The sequence below is a fragment of the Pseudophryne corroboree genome, chromosome 11 (genome assembly GCF_028390025.1).
Source record: "Pseudophryne corroboree isolate aPseCor3 chromosome 11, aPseCor3.hap2, whole genome shotgun sequence".
NCBI classification, from domain to species: domain Eukaryota; kingdom Metazoa; phylum Chordata; class Amphibia; order Anura; family Myobatrachidae; genus Pseudophryne; species Pseudophryne corroboree.
The window spans coordinates 184,857,766-184,863,765 of record NC_086454.1 but is presented as its reverse complement, the minus strand read 5'-3'; the positions used below and the strand labels follow the sequence as shown (position 1 = coordinate 184,863,765).

Sequence of the window (6,000 nt, the reverse complement as noted above, 5' to 3'; positions counted from 1 at the left end):
ATCATGTTTTGATGTAGCTAATATTCACTTCCAGATCATTTACTTTAAATGTAAATAAATATTTCCATAATTACTATGTGCAAGTTTAGCAAAAATGCTAATAGATTTGACTTCTTGATAGATAGTATATTGATTATTACTAAAGTCTTTTTCGAGTATTATGCTTAAGTTATGTTGTGAAAGGGCATTTATTTATATGTAGTATTTGTAATACAGGCACTTTATGGTAACATGGCAAGAAAAATCACTGAAAAGTGATTTTGATAAGTGTGACACCTGCAGATGATAATTGGTCAAAATGTTAGAAATAATGATTTTTGTGTATATAGTTTTTCAAATTATAAATATTCACTTGAAAAGCTTCAAAAAATCTTTATTTAAAATGGGAATATGCAGGTTTATTCAACATTGCAAACATTGCTCTTTACTAAAGTTTTATTTTAAATGTTGGGTAATGCAAGTTTGGTCAACCATGTTACAACTGTCTTTATCTATGTACCCACTATACAATTATTAAAGTAAATTGTAAAAAATTGGTTGCTCATCCTGTTTTACTTGGTAGTATTTTTAAATGACCATTTGGTGTATTTCCGATAAACCAGACAACTGATGGTCACAAACACACTCCTTCGGTTATTGAATCGGTCAGCCAAGATAAAAAAAAATCTCAGCCTACTATAATAGTGCACTGTGTGGTACTTGGAGGTTCTCGATAAACTGACCATATTTTCTGCATTTTTTCACGACTAATTCATGCTGCTTAATTGCGGACATATGAAAATTCAGTGTTGTGTGACATATAGTTGGATTTTTAAACAAAATCACTTACTGTGTACCTCAGATTTTGGGGCATTTGATTGTCAAGATGACCAAAAATCTCTTCTAGTGTGAGAACAGTTTAAGTTGTGTTTCATAGCATAGTGGTTCGCACATCTGCTTTACACAGAGAAAGTCCTGTGTTCAATCCCAAGTGAACCCATATTTATTAATAAAATCCAGTAAAATGTGATCTTAATTGTATAGTGGGTACATAGATAAAGACAGTTGTAACATGGTTGACCAAACTTGCATTACCCAACATTTAAAATAAAACTTTAGTAAAGAGCAATGTTTGCAATGTTGAATAAACCTGCATATTCCCATTTTAAATAAAGATTTTTTAAAGCTTTTCAAGTGAATATTTATAATTTGAAAAACTATATACACAAAAATCATTATTTCTAACATTTTGACCAATTATCATCTGCAGGTGTCACACTTATCAAAATCACTTTTCAGTGATTTTTCTTGCCATGTTACCATAAAGTGCCTGTATTACAAATACTACATATAAATAAATGCCCTTTCACAACATAACTTAAGCATAATACTCGAAAAAGACTTTAGTAATAATCAATATACTATCTATCAAGAAGTCAAATCTATTAGCATTTTTGCTAAACTTGCACATAGTAATTATGGAAATATTTATTTACATTTAAAGTAAATGATCTGGAAGTGAATATTAGCTACATCAAAACATGATTGCAGTTTATCATGCATTAATCATGCAATACCAAACCTTGGCAGCATTATCAAGTTGCTAGTGAAGTCATGTGAACAGTGAAGTCCTGGAAAGAATAGCTGTGCTTTGGTGAACTGGTGATGGAAATGTTGGTTTAAGTGATTTATTTAACTGTACTCAGTTAAGATGATTTATGGAAAAAGGTAGTTAGATATGATACTACAATTTATTTGTTTAGTATAAATGAAATATATGATACATTGCTACCAATTTCTTATAAAACAAGAAGATTATTTGAATCTGCTCCAGATTTTTAATCAGTTGTTTGCTGTAATAAGTTATTTTATAATTAAAAGCTAATAGATATTACAAATAACATTTATTTCCATATTTAGAGAGGAAATTGAATTTTGTAAGTGAACAAATGACATATTTCACATTGAGCAGTAGCAGGTCAGATGTTATAAGAATGATAGTGAAGAAAAATGTCATAAGTCATAAATTAGTGCAAAAATATGGTTCCACTGGGGAACCATACTTACAGTAGATAACCATACTTACAGTAGATAATACAGTAGATAATAATTGGTCAAGATGTTAGAAATAAAGAATTTTGTATATTTGTTTTCTTCAAATTAAAAATAATCACTTAAAAAACTTTGCAAAATGCTTACTTTAAAATGGATATACACATTTATTTATCATTGCAGTCATTGCTTTTTAATAAAGATTAATATTAAATGTTTAATTATGCAAGGTTGGTCAACCAGGCTATAACTTTCTTTAGCTAGGTGTACCACTATTAAGTATTGGGTCAATTTGCCAAAAATATGGTGCTCTGTTTTTTTTAAATTATATATAATGAAAGAACAATCACTTTGACGTTTTACCGATAATCCGGAACAGTTTACCAAAAATCACTACGACTGTCAGGACAACCAAAAAATTGAACAGTTTGTTTTTGTATTGTATATTGGTTTCATAGTGTAGTGGTTATCACATCTGCTTTACACGCAGAAGGTCCTGGGTTCAATCCCCAGTGGAACCATATTTTTGCACTAATTTATGATTTATGAAAATTTTCTTCACTATCATTCTTATAACATCTGACCTGCTACTGCTCAATGTGAAACATGTCATTTGTTCACTTACAAAATTCAATTTCTTCTCTAAATATGGAAATAAATGTTATTTTTAATATCTATTAGCTTTTAATTATAAAATAACTTATTACAGCAAACAACTGATTAAAAATCTGGAGCAGATTCAAATAATCTTCTTGTTTTATAAGAAATTGGTAGCAATGCATCATATATTTCATTTATAGTAAACAAATAAATTGTAGTATCATATCTAACTACCTTTTTCCATAAATCATCTTAACTGAGTACAGTTAAATAAATCACTTAAACCAACATGTCCATCACCAGTTCACCAAAGCACAGCTATTCTTTCCAGGACTTCACTAGCAACTTGATAATGCTGCCAAGGTTTGGTATTGCATGATTAATGCATGATAAACTGCAATCATGTTTTGATGTAGCTAATATTCACTTCCAGATTATTTACTTTAAATGTAAATAAATATTTCCATAATTACTATGTGCAAGTTTAGCAAAAATGCTGATAGATTTGACTTCTGGATAGATAGTATATTGATTATTACTAAAGTCTTTTTCGAGTATTATGCTTAAGTTATGTTGTGAAAGGGCATTTATTTATATGTAGTATTTATAATACAGGCACTTTATGGTAACATGGCAAGAAAAATCACTGAAAAGTGATTTTGATAAGTGTGACACCTGCAGATGATAATTGTTCAAAATGTTAGATATAATGATTTTTGTGTATATAGTTTTTCAAATTATAAATATTCACTTGAAAAGCTTCAAAAATTCTTTATTTAAAATGGGAATATGCAGGTTTATTCAACATTGCACACATTGCTCTTTGCTAAATTTGTATTTTAAATGTTGGGTAATGCAAGTTTGGTCAACCATGTTACAACTGTCTTTATCTATGTACCCACTATACAATTATTAAAGTCAATTGCAAAAAATTGGTTGCTCATCCTGTTTTACTGGGTAGTGTTTTTAAATGACCATTTGGTGTATTTCCGATAAACCAGAGAACTGATGGTCACAAACACACTCCTTCGGTTATTGAATCGGTCAGCCAAGATAAAAAAAATCTCAGCCTACTATATTAGTGCACTATGTGGTACTTGGAGGTTCTCGATAAACTGACCATATTTTCTGCATTTTTTCATGACTAAGTTATGCTGCTTAATTGCGGACATATGAAAATTCAGTGTTGTGCGACATGTAATTGGATTTTTAAACAAAATAACTTAGTGTGTACCTCAGATTTTGGGGCATTTGATTGTCAAGATGACCATAAATATCTTCTAGTGTGAGAACAGTTTATGTTGTGGTTTCATAACATAGTGGTTAGCATATCTGCTTTACACGGAGAAAGTCCTGAGTTCAATCCCAAGTGAACCCATATTTATTAAAAAATCCAGTAAACTGTGATCTTGATAAGAGTACTTACAGTAGATAATAATTGGTCAAGATGTTAGAAATAAAGAATTTTGTATATTTGTTTTCTTCAAATTAAAAATAATCACTTAAAAACCTTTGCAAAATGCTTACTTTAAAATGGATATACACATTTATTTATCATTGCAGTCATTGCTTTTTAATAAAGATTAATATTAAATGTTTAATTATGCAAGGTTGGTCAACCAGGCTATAACTTTCTTTAGCTAGGTGTACCACTATTAAGTATTGGGTCAATTTGTTAAAAATATGGTGCTCTGTTTTTTTTAAATTATATATAATGAAAGAACAATCACTTTGACGTTTCACCGATAATCAGGAACAGTTTACCAAAAATCACTACGACTGTCAGGACAACCAAAAAATTGAATAGTTTGTTATTGTATTGCATATTGGTTTCATAGTGTAGTGGTTATCACATCTGCTTTACACGCAGAAGGTCCTGGGTTCAATCCCCAGTGGAACCATATTTTTGCACTAATTTATGATTTATGAAAATTTTCTTCACTATCATTCTTATAACATCTGACCTGCTACTGCTCAATGTGAAACATGTCATTTGTTCACTTACAAAATTCAATTTCTTCTCTAAATATGGAAATAAATGTTATTTTTAATATCTATTAGCTTTTAATTATAAAATAACTTATTACAGCAAACAACTGATTAAAAATCTGGAGCAGATTCAAATAATCTTCTTGTTTTATAAGAAATTGGTAGCAATGTATCATATATTTCAATTATAGTAAACAAATAAATTGTAGTATCATATCTAACTACCTTTTTCCATAAATCATCTTAACTGAGTACAGTTAAATAAATCACTTAAACCAACATGTCCATCACCAGTTCACCAAAGCACAGCTATTCTTTCCAGGACTTCACTGTTCACATGACTTCACTAGCAACTTGATAATGCTGCCAAGGTTTGGTATTGCATGATTAATGCATGATAAACTGCAATCATGTTTTGATGTAGCTAATATTCACTTCCAGATTATTTACTTTAAATGTAAATAAATATTTCCATAATTACTATGTGCAAGTTTAGCAAAAATGCTGATAGATTTGACTTCTGGATAGATAGTATATTGATTATTACTAAAGTCTTTTTCGAGTATTATGCTTAAGTTATGTTGTGAAAGGGCATTTATTTATATGTAGTATTTGTAATACAGGCACTTTATGGTAACATGGCAAGAAAAATCACTGAAAAGTGATTTTGATAAGTGTGACACCTGCAGATGATAATTGGTCAAAATGTTAGAAATAATGATTTTTGTGTATATAGTTTTTCAAATTATAAATATTCACTTGAAAAGCTTCAAAAATTCTTTATTTAAAATGGGAATATGCAGGTTTATTCAACATTGCACACATTGCTCTTTGCTAAATTTTTATTTTAAAGGTTGGGTAATGCAAGTTTGGTCAACCATGTTACAACTGTCTTTATCTGTGTACCCACTATACAATTATTAAAGTCAATTGCAAAAAATTGGTTGCTCATCCTGTTTTACTGGGTAGTGTTTTTAAATGACCATTTGGTGTATTTCCGATAAACCAGAGAACTGATGGTCACAAACACACTCCTTCGGTTATTGAATCGGTCAGCCAAGATAAAAAAAAATCTCAGCCTACTATATTAGTGCACTATGTGGTACTTGGAGGTTCTCGATAAACTGACCATATTTTCTGCATTTTTTCATGACTAAGTCATGCTGCTTAATTGCGGACATATGAAAATTCAGTGTTGTGCGACATATAATTGGATTTTTAAACAAAATCACTTAGTGTGTACCTCAGATTTTGGGGCATTTGATTGTCAAGATGACCATTAATATCTTCTAGTGTGAGAACAGTTTATGTTGTGGTTTCATAGCATTGTGGTTAGCATATCTGCTTTATACGGAAAAAGTCCTGGGTTCAATCCCAAGT

At 30.0% G+C, this 6,000-nt stretch overlaps 2 non-coding genes across 2 annotated transcripts; both read left to right on the top strand.

The window, feature by feature from the left end:
* The first annotated feature begins 2,479 nt into the window (after positions 1-2,479).
* Positions 2,480-2,552, top strand: TRNAV-UAC (transfer RNA valine (anticodon UAC)). The gene has a single exon. It is a non-coding gene; the product is annotated as a tRNA-Val (tRNA).
* Positions 2,553-4,459: 1,907 nt separating this feature from the next.
* TRNAV-UAC (transfer RNA valine (anticodon UAC)) lies at positions 4,460-4,532 on the top strand. The gene has a single exon. It is a non-coding gene; the product is annotated as a tRNA-Val (tRNA).
* The last annotated feature ends 1,468 nt before the right edge of the window (positions 4,533-6,000 follow it).